The sequence below is a fragment of the Entelurus aequoreus genome, linkage group LG08, assembly GCF_033978785.1.
Source record: "Entelurus aequoreus isolate RoL-2023_Sb linkage group LG08, RoL_Eaeq_v1.1, whole genome shotgun sequence".
NCBI classification, from domain to species: domain Eukaryota; kingdom Metazoa; phylum Chordata; class Actinopteri; order Syngnathiformes; family Syngnathidae; genus Entelurus; species Entelurus aequoreus.
In genome coordinates, this window is record NC_084738.1 from 51,187,922 (window position 1) to 51,203,239 (window position 15,318).

Consider the following 15,318-nt stretch of genomic DNA (forward strand, 5'->3'; position numbering starts at 1 on the left):
TGGTGTGGCGACAGCGTGCATGTCTGATGTGATCCAAGGAATGCTCAGAGATTTTGTGCATTTGATCAGACACATAAAACATTAGGAGGAACGTTTTTGCACAGGTGTCATCTGGCCACGCTACACTCTGGACATGTCACAAGTTCATTAAAGAAAAGTCGCCAGTTCATTATAAAATAACTGTGTTATTGTATGTTACATATACAGTATCACAGTGCTCCAGTATGCATGCGCCCATCAGAGGCTGCAATTAATTATGATGCATTCAAGTTCTACTCAGTAATAAAAATGCTTGAATAATTACCTTCATCCTGAGCTCATAATTACCTTCATCATGAGCTCATAATTACTAATTATGAGCATCTGACGGGGTCAGTTACATTAGGTGTGTTATGGTCTTATGAAATGCGTTTAGTGGGAAATTTGAATAGCCTAAATCAGGGGTGTCAAACTCATTTTAGTTTGGGGGCCACATGGAGAAAAATCTACTCCCAAGTGGGCCAAACTCGTAAAATCATGGCATGATAACCTAAAAATAAAGACAATTTCAGATTGTTTTCTTTGTTTAAAAATATTCTGAAAATGTATAAATCATACTGTTGTTTTTTACACTTACATGTTGCGGTTAATAGTATTCTATCTTCATTTGTCGTTATTTATATGTTCTGAATAAATGATGTGATCATGTTCATCGGTCAAATAGGTGGAATTGAGTCTGGCAGAGTTCTAAAATGCTCTAATTGGTGTTAATTTTTAATCCATCAAGATAAAGAAAATAACATCAAAATCAAATTACAGGATGTTATTTATGTAGTTTACTCGTTTCCCTCAACTGTGGTACTAACATCATGTGGTTTATTCTGTACATGTGTAGCATCATCTACAAAGGTACAAAGAATTGCTATGGTGACATCCAGTGGACATATTTGGAACAGCAGTTTCTTTCATTCAAGAGTTTCAGCTCATTTTTAGACTTAGCAAACTCATCCCGCGGGCCGGGTAAACCGTGTGTTTGACAACCCTGGCCTAAATACAAAAAAAGAGTTAGACGGCTAATAATACATAATTTACATAACAATATATGAAGGTCCTGAGTACTCCTGGGTTCAATCCCGGGCTTGGGATCTTTCTGTGTGGAGTTTGCATGTTCTCCCCGTGACTGCGTGGGTTCCCTCCGGGTACTCCGGCTTCTTCCCACCTCCAAAAACATGCACCTGGGGATAGGTTGATTGGCAACACTAAAAATTGGCCCTGGTGTGTGAATGTGAGTGTGAATGATGTCTGTCTATCTGTGTTGGCCCTGTGATGAGGTGGCGACTTGTCCAGGGTGTACCCCGCCTTCTGCCCGAATGCAGCTGAGATAGGCTCCAGCACCCCCCGTGACCCCAAACGGGACAAGCGGTAGGAAATGGATGGATGGATACTCTGACTTGTTGAGTGGTTGCCCGGTGTATTACACCGGGCACTGTCAAGAACAGTAAAAAACAACAACATTGAAGGTGGCAATTAATGAGATAGAGGGGCCCCACACTGATACTTTTTTAGGGGGCCCAGAATTCAAAGCAACGGCCCTGTTTACAGTATAGCAAATGTGGGTTGTCTTCTGTATTTCCTACAGTGTGACAGCTGCCTTCAAATGTCCCACTTGGGGTGGATTGCAGTCTTTTGGGATCCACGTTGTAATCTGTTCATTAGCATCATTAAGTCAATAATAACTGTTTCACGCCTGTTGACGTCAGCCGTCAGCAATGTATGCTGGTGGTGGAAAGGCGATACGTGCGTGGAAGAGGGAGACGAGGGAGATGCATACATTAAGAACGCGTCACTGTGTATATAGGAGAGCAACACCCACGCGTCTACGGCATAGTGGTATTGTGGGCACGCACGTGCAAATGATTACAATCAAACGGCGCGAGGGAGACGCTACCGCCGCCTGCTAGCGAATGTGTAAAAAGATGCTAATTGCCGCGCTCGCCTGGATTGGGGTTGATTCGTGATTTGACAAGTTCACAACAGACCGCCCATGGCGTGACAACTGTCTTTTGGCGCTTTAGTGCCAACGATGCTCGCAATTCAGTCAAAAGTTAAACCACCCAAAAAGGCAAATGGAACAGAGTACTCACGTATAGACGAGAGCGGCGGGTTGTCAGTGGCTGGGTGAGGTGTCCGTGTCTGCGGCAGCGAGTGGAAAAGTCTCCCGTTGACAATTTAGTCCGGGAAGCGTCTTTTAGTCGCAATCATGACGCGCGCGCTGCGTGTCCCAAATTTCCAAAACCTGTCAGCTCACTGACTTGTGGTAGAGCTGTGTTTATTTCATACCTTTCCACACACCAACAATCACGTACTTGGCGGACACGCGCGCACAAGGTGTTTCACGGTGGAGCCCCTCTTGCCCACTTTGCTCTCTGGTGACGTCACTACAAGACGCAGCTGCAGGTTCTATTCGTACTTTTACCAAAGCCACATCACCGAACCCCAATTTCACATTTTACTTCTAAAAATGTCCCTAGTTTTAAGAGCTATTTACATATTTTTTGTCATTGCACATCTTAATTTTAGCATGTTGTCTTTTCTAGTTAAAAACAAATATATATATTCAAATAAGATATTTTGGTTTAACCCAGAAAATATTGTTTAAAGATTATGCAATGTTCCAAGGATGCTTAATTTAAAGGGGCCATATGTAAGAATTTCATATCAAGTCCTCATTAAATGGCCCTGATATGTCAAAAGGAATTAATAAATCATGTTTTTTTCGAATAACTTTATATCTGATAACGGTAGTTCAACCGGGATATGCTCATTTCAAAATTAGATTTACAGTATTGTTATTGTTTTCATTTTGATGCCCCGCCCTCCACCGTTTGACCAATTAAAAAGTCTGTGAGTGTGTCACATCCAGGTTGCCAGTTACACAACGCCATCTTTGTCTAGCTACTGCCACTGGTAAAGTTACTAAACATGTCAGACCTTACTAAATCTAAAAGGCGTCGTTACGATTCTCAACTTATTCATGACAAAGCTAGGAACAAAACGAGGATTTGTATCAAGGATGCCTTTGAAAGATGGAGACGAGTAAAGGCGGAGAAGATTTTTTTATCTGACGCCAAACTTGCTAATTTCCTCCTTGATGGGTAGGTCAGGCATTTGCGTTTTCTTATTACAAAACCCACAACCATGAAGTTAGCAAGTTTTGTAATTAGTAAATAAAAACAGAATACAATGATTTGCAAATCCTTCTCAACTTATATTCAATTGAATAGACTGCAAAGACAAGATATTTAAGGTTCGAACTGAGAAACTTTTTTTGCATAATCATTAACTTAGAATTTAATGGCAGCAACACATTGCAAAAAAGTTGGCACAGGGGCATTTTTACCACTGTGTTAAATGGCCTTTCCTTTTAACAACATCCAGTTAACGTTTTGGAACCGAGGAGACCAATTCTTGCTTGATATACAGCTTAAGTTGTTCAACAGTCTCTATTGTCGTATTTTAGGCTTCATATTGCGCCACACATTTTCAATGGGAGACAGGTCTGGACTACAGGCAGGCCAGTCTAGTACCCGCACTCTTTTACCATGAAGCCATGCTGTTGTAACAAGTGCCTTGGCATTGTCTTGCTGTAATAAGCAGGGGCGTCCATGATAACGTTGCTTGGATGGCAACATATGTTGCTGCAAAACCTGTATGTACCTTTCAGCATTAATGGTGCCTTCACAGATGTGTAAGTTACCCATGCCTTGGGCACTAATACACCCCCATACCATCACAGATGCTGGCTTTTCAACTTTGCGCCTATAACAATCCGGATGATTCTTTTCCTCTTTGGTCCGGAGGACACCACGTCCACAGTTTCCAAAAACTATGTGAAATGTGGACTCGTCAGACCACAGAACACTCATCAGTCCATGTTAGATGAGCTCGGGCCCAGCGAAGCCGGCGGCATTTCTGGGTGTTGTTAATAAATGGCTTTCGCTTTGCATAGTAGAGTTTTAACTTGCACTTACAGATGTAGTGACAAAGTGAAGTGAAGTGAAGTGAAGTGAAGTGAATTATATTTATATAGCGCTTTTCTCTAGTGACTCAAAGCTCTTTACATAGTGAAACCCAATATCTAAGTTCCATTTAAACCAGTGTGGGTGGCACTGGGAGCAGGTGGGTAAAGTGCCTTGCCCAAGGACACAACGACAGTGACAAGGATGGCAGAAGCTGGGATCGAACCTGGAACCCTCAAGTTGCTGGCACGGCCACTCTACCAACCAAGCTATACCGCCCCTACAAACTGTAGTTACTGACAGTGGTTTTCTGACGTATTCCTGAGCCCATGTGGTAATATCCTTTACACACTGATGTTGCTTTTTGATGCAGTACCGCCTGAGGGATCGAAGGTCCTTAATATCATCACTTACGTGCAGTGATTTCTCCAGATTCTCTGAACCTTTTGATGATGTTACGGACCGTAGATGGTGAAATCCCTAAATTCCTTGCAATACCTGGTTGAGAAAGGTTTGCTCACGCATTTGTTCACAAAGTGGTGACCCTCGCCCCATCCTTGTTTGTGAATGACGGAGCATTTCATGGAAGCTGCTTTTATACCCAAAAAGGGCACCCACCTGTTCCCAATTAGCCTGTTCACCTGTGGGATGTTCCAAATAAGTCTTTGAACAGCATTCTTAAACTTTCTCAGTCTTTTTTGCCACGTGTGCCAGCTTTTTTGAAACATGTTGCAGGCATCAAATTCCAGATGAGCTAATATTTGCAAAAAATAACAAAGTTTTCCAGTTCAAACATTAGGTATCTTGTCTTTGCAGTCTATTCAATTGAATATAGGTTGAAAAGGATTTGCAAATCATTGTGTTTTGTTTTTATTTACGATTTACACAACATGCCAATTTCACTGGTTTTGGGGTTTGTACTTGTAATAAATGGAAATGGACATTTTGTATGTAAAGTACATTTTCCAATACAGTCTATGATCTTGTCTAACAAAGCTAATGTGTTCGTGCAATGAATGCTTAGGAGCGAAGCACCATCACACTAGTGTAATGCTTAGCATGCCAGCCCGGTCAATGACACATCGACCTACAGGCTGACTGAAGCCTTGCTTTTGAAGAATCCTCCATCAAGTCTTTTATTGGGCGCCAAACAATCATCCATGCCACACCCACTTCAAGTCCACTTTTTTTCCACGGGGGAAATATATGCCCGTTAGCCTGTATGTTGATGTGTCATCCAACTGACAGGGAAAATCATATTTTCAACAAATAAAACCTATGTGGATATGGGTAGTGTCAGTGCCTATTTCATTCTCAATATGCTGATGTGCTGAGGAAATGGGTTCCAACATTAGCACAGCTAATTACATTTCTGGTACTGTATGTGCATTAGGCACATATGGGGTGGTATTTACTTGGCACAATATAATGCATTACATGTAATGATTTTCTACTTTGCGTATTGACATGGTAGTAGGCTATACGATTTATGCGTAACGTGGTTTTTTGCGTAACGTGGCTTGGCTAATAGAATTGCACTCTGCACTGAAAGATGGTGATGTGCGTACATGGAGGAGAATGCAGTGCGTCAGGTTGGATGCAACATGGAGTTATGCTTAACAAAATGTGGCGGTAATTTTACTGTTGACCTTGGCTTGCCATCAAAGTAGGCCTTTGCAACACGTAGTATATTATATATTATTATATATAGTTATTTTGATGGCGGTCCGTGCGGTCAAACAAGACATTTTAGCAGGGTAATGCCAACATCTGTCCCGACTCCCAACGAAAATATTGCTGCGTAACTTTACAAATACATTTGGCTCATCGAAATCAGTAAAATGTGGCATAATTACTTAGTAAACCATCTTGCAAGAAGCATAAACAAGAGAAACCTACAGCGTAGGACTCGTCGATTGCCATTTGAAGTTCCTTGGAGTAGGATTCGGTTTTGGCTGCGTATCTGGCAACTTCAGTCAGGGAGAGGAGAAGGTGACTACAGAAGGTTGACCGTGATTGCAGTACCATTTCTGGCCACATTACTACATATGGCACCTTTAAGACTTGCAAGTTGAATAGTGATTTCTTTCAAAATAAACATTTATTTCTAGCTTAAAAGTGTAGATGTATACATTTTAATTTAGGATGCCTTATCAAGTAAAATTAACTAGCTGACGAGCTGCATGGACAGATAGTTTCACTATATTTTAGTATTTTTTTCCCTAAAATCTAGTCTTTTTATCTTATATTTCGTTACCTGTTATTTTTCAGTGCATTCATTATTCCAATAATGCAATAGATCAGTGATTCTCAAACTTTTTTCACCAAATACCGCCTCAAAAAATACTTGGCTCTCCATGTACCACCATATTGAGCAACACTATAAAAAATGTAGTAGTGTGGTAGGTCTAAGTATTCATTATAAACAAGGCAGAGGTTTTATTTGACAAGTATCTTTCATATTGTTTATCACTGTAACAGTAACACTGTGTTTGAATATAGGAAAATAAAACACTGTACTTTAATCAAGTGATTCTTTGGCGTACCATTAGATGGCGCTCAGGTACCAATATACCACAGTTTAAGAATCGCTGCACTCGATGTCAGCGTTTTTACAGTACACATTTTCTTGGAATTTATATGATAGGATGAATTAATACTATTAACATTTTGACTGCATCTTTGCGTAACTAACCTGGCCGTGCAAAAGTACGTAGTGTAAACCTCACTTTCCAACTCATTAAGAGCTGTGCTGGACAATGAGATAACAGCCCGTGGCTATTGTTTAGCTCAGTTTGACTTAAAGGGGAACTGCACTTTAAAAAAATAGTTTGCCCATTATTCACAATCATTATGAGAGACAAGAACACATATGTCCTTTTTTTAATGTATTCTAACTTCTAAATAAACGTAAATAAAAGTCCACATAGAACAGCCAATGGGAGCCATGACATCATTGTGTCTATTCCAACCATAAAGCCTAACAAACAACCATCCAAAAAGCACCAACAACACTTTATTTACATTTTGTGACTTGAATACTAACCAAGCATTGGTTAGTATTCAAGCGATATTGTTATTATAAGCGGTAACATTAAGGACCTACTTTTAGTGGCTCATTGATCAGAGAGAGGCAACTTCCTTATGCTGCTGTATTGATATCATCAGCTGCTGAGCTGCTTTCTCGCCTCGCCTTATTCTAGATTATAAATCATATGATTTATATTCTATGTCTCCCACCCAGATAGTAAAATGATGTGGACATAAAATGAGAAGTTGGTCAACATTGACAGCCAATTTAGACGCTAGATTCACCCCTTTTTTCTTCTTGAGGATTATGATTAATTCTTCAAACAGGAATGTATCAACATACCAGCAGTTGGTATCGTAGTGAGGGCAGATATTGTACAGTAAGTGATGTTTTATTTTGTTTGTGGTCTCTCATTATGTCTGCAGTTAGTATCAGTGATCATTGAAGTAGTTGAAGAAAAAAGTGACCATTGTGTTGCATTTGTAAAATTAATGCGACACTGTACGCTTAAAATGGTAAAAATATGTAATTATTACATGTTTTCATTAATGTGCTTGTTAAAACATTACATATATACTTACAGTGTGTATATACAACCTTGATGGAAATGTTTGGATGTTTTTTTACGCTCTTTATACAAGCCCCGTTTCCATATGAGTTGGGAAATTGTGTTAGATGTAAATATAAACGGAATACAATGATTTGCAAATCATTTTCAATCCATATTCAGTTGAATATGCTACAAAGACAACATATTTGATGTTCAAACTGATAAACTTATTTTTTTTGTGCAAATAATCAATAACTTTAGAATTTGATGCCAGCAACACGTGACAAAGAAGTTGGGAAAGGTGGCAATAAATACTGATAAAGTTGAGGAATGCTCATCAAACACTTATTTGGAAAATCCCACAGGTGAACAGGCAAATTGGGAACAGGTGGGTGCCATGATTGGGTATAAATCTTTTAATCATATTTATTTTTATTTTTTTTTTATATTGGTTTTATATTTATTTATTTTTTGTTTTTATTCAGTCATTGGTGGAGCATAATATTGTGTTTAATATTGTTTTAATATTGTTTTTAATATTGTTTTTAATATTGTTTTTAAGATGGCTGCGCAGCACTTTGGAAACATTCTTGTTGTTTAAATGTGCTATATAAATAAAGTGGATTGGATTGGATTAAAAGTAGATTCCATGAAATGCTCAGTCATTCACAAACAAGGATGGGGCAAGGGTCACCACTTTGTCAACAAATGCGTGAGCAAATTGTTGAACAGTTTAAGAAAAACCTTTCTCAACCAGCTATTGCAAGGAATTTAGGGATTTCACCATCTACGGCCCGTAATATCATCAAAGGGTTCAGAGAATCTGGAGAAATCACTACACGTAAGCAGCTAAGCCCGTGACCTTCGATCCCTCAGGCCGTACTGCATCAACAAGCGACATCAGTGTGTAAAGGATATCACCACATGGGCTCAGGAACACTTCAGAAACCCACTGTCAGTAACTACAGTTGGTCGCAACATCTGTAAGTGCAAGTTAAAACTCTCCTATGCAAGGCGAAAACCGTTTATCAACAACACCCAGAAACGCCGTCGGCTTCGCTGGGCTTGAGCTCATCTAAGATGGACTGATACAAAGTGAAAAAGTGTTCTGTGGTCTGACGAGTCCACATTTCAAATTGTTTTAGGAAACTGTGGACGCCGTGTCCTCCGGACCAAAGAGGAAAAGAACCATCCGGATTGTTATAGGCGCAAAGTTGAAAAGCCAGCATCTGTGATGATATGGGGGTGTATTAGTGCCCAAGACATGGGTAACTTACACATCTGTGAAGGCGCCATTCATGCTGAAAGGTACATACAGGTTTTGGAGCAACATATGTTGCCATCCAAGCAACGTTACCATGGACGCCCCTGCTTATTTCAACAAGACAATGCCAAGCCACGTGTTACATCCACGTGGCTTCATAGTAAAAGAGTGTGGGTACTAGATTGGCCTGCCTGTAGTCCAGACCTGTCTCCCATTGAAAATGTGTGGCGCATTATGAAGCCTAAAATACCACAACGGAGACCCCTGGACTGTTGAACAACTTAAGCTGTACATCAAGCAAGAATGGGAAATAATTCCACCTGAGAAGCTTAAAAAATGTGTCTCCTCAGTTCCCAAACGTTTACTGAGTGTTGTTAAAAGGAAAGGCCATGTAACACAGGCCCTTTCCCAACTACTTTGGCACGTGTTGCAGCCATGAAATTCTAAGTTAATTATTATTTGCAAAAAAAAAATAAAGTTTATGAGTTTGAATATCAAATATCTTGTCTTTGTAGTGCATTCAATTGAATATGGGTTGAAAAGGATTTGCAAATCATTGTATTCCGTTTATATTTACATCTAACACAATTTCCCAACTCATATGGAAACAGGGTTGGTAGACAGAATAGTAAAGCGACTCCCATAGGCTCCATTGTAAACAGACTTTTGCTTGCATTTATTTACTATTTAGAATGCATAGAAAAAGAAAAAGAAATGTCTGCTAGTCTTAAATAAGGATTGTGAATGACAAGCAAAGTAAAAAATAAAAATTGCAGTTCCCTTTTAATGCCTAACCATTTTACGAAGAGTAGAACAATAATTCACACTGCTCAAATTGTTATTGTTATACTTGATTGTATTGTTGCACTGTTTATTTTAATTTGGTATCTTATCTTAAACTCTTTGTTTTGTCTTAAGGGCTCCTGTTGGTCAGCTCACAGAGCTGTTGTGGAAAGTTCTTATCTGTTTTGGAGATGCAGCTGTGCTTCTTGCTGATGCTATTGTCGCATTGTAAGGGCTGGTCTCCTGAAGCTTCAGTAAAACTTGGTACTGTGTCATTCTGTCTCTGGGGTCCTTTTTACTGAACATATATGTCAACCAAAAGAACTTGGGATTGACCATTGTGTTTTATTTCCTGAGAGGAAGACTGGTCGCATGCAACAATTTGTGGGCTCGTCCGGGATTTGAAGCGAGAATCATACCCCTAGACCAGGGGTGTCAAACTGAAATACAGAGTGGGCCAAAATTTAAAACTGAACAAAGCCGCGGGCCAAGGTTGAACAAATTAACCTTTTAATAGGGACCCAAACAAGTTTTGCATTGAATATTGAACAAGCAAGGCTTATATAACTTTATAGTGACATGCAAAATCGAGTTTCAAATAATAATAATAATAATTAAAAAATATCGATGGCATATCAAATACAATTCATATAAAAATTGAATGCCTCTTTTCTATTTGCAGCCTTCTGAGGTTAATATCAACATTAACTTTTTCCACAGGCTAATAAATTTGAAAATAAAATAACAATGAATAAACCAACCATTCAGGACTTTAAACTGCTCAGTTTGCAACACACTGATCTAATCTGATGTGCCCAAGCCAGATACCTGGCATCTTTTCTTGGATGCTTGTTCATTTATGTCGGGGCTCAGGCTTTGAGCTGAGGCAACCTTCATTATCGAACGAAGGTGTTCATCAGTCAGACGTATTCTGTGAGACGTTTTCGTCATCTTCATTGAGGTGAAAAGTAGCTCACATAGATAAGTGCTGCCGAACATGGAGCAGTTTGAGCAGCTTGGGTGCGGAGCTGAGGCATTGTGTCAGGGATGAATTGTGGAAACTGTGCGGCGCCAACAGCATCATACTTAGACTTCAGCGTGTCATCACACTGGAGTTCAATCAGCTCCATTTGGAGGTTAGTTGCTGCTTTTTCCACATCAACTGCGAAGGGATTACTAAGCAGTTCAAATCTACATTTCTGACCATCAAAGTCGCCAAATCGCCGGCTTAACTCAGCGCAGAGTACACTGAGTTTTTCAGCAAACTGTGCGCACACGGCGGTAGAGCATACTTGCCAAACCTCCCGAATTTCTCGGGAATTGCCCCCCCGAAAATCTCCCGGGGCAACCATTCTCTCGTACTCCACCCAGACCACAGTCTTGGGGGCGTGCCTTAAAGGCACTGCCTTTAACGTCCTCTACAAGCTGTCGTCCCGTCCGCTTTTCATCCATTCTAACAACGTGCCGGCCCAGTCACAATATATGTGCGGCTTCTGCACGCACACACACGTGAATGCAAGGCATAATTGATCAACAGCCATACAGGTTACACTGAGGGTAGCCTATAAACAAGTTTAACACTGTTACAAATATGCGCCACACTGTGAACCCACACCAAACAAGAATGACAAACACATTTCGGGAGAACATCCACACCGTAACACAACATAAACACAACAGAACAAATACCCAGAACCCTTTGCAGCACTAACTCTTCAGGGACGCTACAAAATACACCAAGTATGAGAATTAGCGGTGAATGCGGTGTTACCGCGGCACCGCCGTTGTATATAATCGGCGGGCCAGTTCTAATGTTAATTTGATATTGCCTCAAGGGCCAAATTAAATTACACGGCGGGCCAAATTTGGCACCCATGCCCTAGACCAACGAGCCACACGTCACAATTACCAGGACGTGTAATCATATACCAGGAGGCCTTTGACTCCTATATATGTTGGAATTCAGGGTGTGGCTGCTCATGTTGACTTATCCTTGCAACAACTACCATGGTATAAGATGGACACTATTACTGTCCCACATTGTTCCCTTGCTCTCCGTCCCGCCTACCAAGCCAAAGACTTAGGTCTAATGACAAAACAGGGCGTAACTGCCTCTGATTGGACCGACACACAAATACCACATTGTCTGTTAAAAACATAGCTATGGGCTGCACTTTGGACACCCCTGCTATAAGCTACGAGGAGCTAGCAGCTACACAAAAGCTAAGCTAAAACAGCCATTCAAAAGCCTATCAAATAATTGTAATTGTTTATTACGTACACAAAGTCTCCAAAACAGAAGTCTGATGAGAAGTATCCAGTAACAAACGTGTCCGCATTGTTCAATTTTCTGTGCGATGAGCTTGACTTAATGAATTTTTTTTGGGAAAAAAATCAAACTGCTCCCCAAGGGGATGGGTCAAATGCAGAGGACAAATTTAACCACATCTAGTGTGTGTGTGACAATCATTGGTACTTTAATCTTTAATCTTTAATCTTTAAATTACCACTGCAAAAGCATCCATCATAATGTTAGTGTTTTTCTTATATTTGTGTCAATATATACAAGCATATTTTGTGGCTTTCACCATATCAAATAATTTGCATAAAAAGTAGGGTCGCTATAAGGGTCAGTCGATATTGCTATGGGGTCTGCAACTCTAATGCTGCCCTCCAGTGGTCCACAGAGGCTGAAAAGGCTTTCATTGACCTCAAGCATGACCTGTTCTCTGCCTTCATCAATTTACATATTATAGACCTGTTTCTTTACTTCCACAATTTTCTAAAATCGTTGAAAAACTGTTCAATAACAGATTAGAGAGTTTCATAAATAAATTCTCGAAGAGAACCAATATGGATACAGAGCTAATGTTTCAACTTCAATGGCTTTAATTGAAATTACAGAAGAAATTACCAATGCAATACATAGTAAAAAATGTGCGGCAGCAGTGTTTATGGATCTAACTAAAGCATTTGACACTATTAATCACAATATTTTAATGAAAAAACTAGAACGATATGGCATCAGAGGGTTAGTCTTGAACTGGATAAGTAGTTATCTAACAAACAGGAAACAATACGTGAAGCTAGGCGAACACACGTCTACAACGCTAAATATATCCTGTGGTGTACCTCAGGGATCAATACTAGGACCTAAATTATTCAATCTCTATATAAATGACATTTGTAAAGTTACAAAAGATTTAAAGTTAGTATTATTTGCGGATGATACAACAGCGTTTTGCTCAGGAGAGAACACACAGAAGTTAATACAAATAATAACAGAAGAAATGAACAAATTAAAAAGATGGTTTGACAAAAATAGATTATCGTTGAATCTCAGTAAAACAAAGATAATGCTATTTGGTAACAGTAGAAGAGAAAGTCAAACACAAATACAAATAGATGGAGTAGAAATTGAAAGAGTAAATGAAACTAAATTTCTAGGTATAATGATTGATGATAAATTGAACTGGAAATCTCATGTAAAAAATATACAACATAAAGTAGCGAGAAACACATCAATAATGAATAAATGAAAACATGTTCTAGACAAAAAATCACTTCATATTCTCTACTGCTCGCTAGTGTTACCATATCTGAGTTACTGTGTAGAAATATGGGGAAATAACTACAAAAGTACACTTCTTTCACTAACGGTGTTACAAAAAAGATGAGTTAGAATAATACATAATGTTGGATATAGAGAACATACAAACCCTTTATTTATTGAATCAAAAATACTGAAATTCCATGACATAGTGAATTTGCAAACAGCTAAAATTATGCACAAAGCAAACTATAACCTGCTACCCAAGAATATACAACAATTCTTCTAAAAAAAAGAGGAGAAATATAATCTTAGAGAAAAACGTAATTTAAAACATTTGTATGCACGTACAACACTTAAGACCTTCAGTATATCAGTATCCACCCATCCATCCATTTTCTACCACTTATTCCCTTCGGGGCGGGGTACACCCTGGACAAGCCGCCACCTCATCACAGGGCCAACACAGATAGACAGACAACATTCACACTCACATTCACACACTAGGGCCAATTTAGTGTTGCCAATCAACCTATCCCCAGGTGCATGTTTTTGGAAGTGGGAGGAAGCCGGAGTACCCGGAGGGAACCCACACAGTCATGGGGAGAACATGCAAACTCCACACAGAAAGATCCCGAGCCCGGGATTGAACCCAGGACTATTTAGGACCTTCGTATTGTGAGGCAGACGCACTAACCCCTCTGCCACCGTGCTGCCCCAGTATATCAGTATGTGGAATTAAATTATGGAATGGATTAAGCAAAGTAATCAAACAATGTACTAATATGATCCACTTCAAGAAACTCTTCAAACTTAAAGTGTTTACAAAGTACAAAGAAGAAGAACCATGACAAACATTCTCAATTTATTTCATCCATTCATTCATTCATTCATTCTTAAAGTAATCTTACTTATCTCATCATATGAAATATGACTTACTTCACCAATTATTATTATTAAATTATTACTATTATTTATTTATTTATTTTTATTGTGATTACTTATGGAGTTTATTGTGAATAAATTGTGAACAGGAAGTGAACAAAAAGTTTTAGCAACTGTTATGTAAAGAAAAGGGGTAGGATTAAATAAGCTCTGCTTCTTCCTACTCCTTTTCGAACATGTTGAAAAGAGAAACTGGGAATTGTGATGTATCATGTTGTATGCTTGCATGTTCGAAATAAACTCAAACTCAAACTCAAACTCTACCCTTGCTGTGCCTGACTATCAGCTTCCCTTTTTCTTGGATGTTTCTGAAAGTGATAGCACTACTAACACAGTCCTTTTTTCAGAAACAGAAAGGGGAGGACGAGTGGGGGGAACGCGTCAAATTTTAGATTTCACTGATATGATCAATCCAGTACAAGGGAAAAGGTACTGGCAACATCAAAACAAAATTGGCAAAAATCTTTGCACAGACCAAAACAAATGGGATTGACACTTTGCCATTGGCTTTAATAATCATCCGAATGTCCGTGAATAAAACAGTTTTTTCACCCTATGAATTGCATACAGGTAGGGTTGATTGATTGATTGAAACTTTTATTAGTAGATTGCACAGTACAGTACATATTCCGTACAATTGACCACTAAATGGTAACACCCGACTCCCGAGTAGGTTTTTCAACTTGTTTAAGTCGGGGTCTACGTTAATCAATTCATGGTACAAATATATACTATCAGCATAATACAGTCATCACACAGGTTAATCATCAGAGTATATACATTGGATTAATTACATTATCTACAATCCGGGGGGTGGGATGTGGAGGGGGTTTTGGGGGGGGGGGTAGATTTGGTTGATATCAGCACTTCAGTCATCAACAATTATATCATCTGAGAAATGGACATTGAAACAGTGTAGGTCTGACTTCGTAGGATATGTACAGCGAGCAGTGAACATAGTGAGCACAGAAAGCATAAGAACAAGTATATACATTTGATTATTTACATTTGATTATTTACAATCCGGGGAGGTGGGATGTGGTGGGGGGAGGGTGTTAGTCTAGGGTTGTAGTTGCCTGGAGCTATTTTTTTAGTGCGGTTTTGAAGGAGGATAGAGATGCACTTTCTTTTACACCTGTTGGGATTGCATTCCATATTGATGTGGCATAGAAGGAGAATGAGTTAAGACCTTTGTTA

General features: G+C 39.3%; 1 protein-coding gene across 1 annotated transcript in view; it reads right to left on the bottom strand.

The window, feature by feature from the left end:
• The window catches only part of LOC133656401 (gamma-aminobutyric acid type B receptor subunit 1-like), a 501,080-nt gene extending 498,643 nt beyond the window's left edge, over positions 1-2,437 (bottom strand). Inside the window, exon 1 of the mRNA XM_062057486.1 lies at positions 2,124-2,437. The gene's annotated coding sequence lies outside the window, so the exon portion shown is untranslated. The remainder of the gene's footprint in view (positions 1-2,123) is intronic.
• Positions 2,438-15,318: the final 12,881 nt, after the last annotated feature.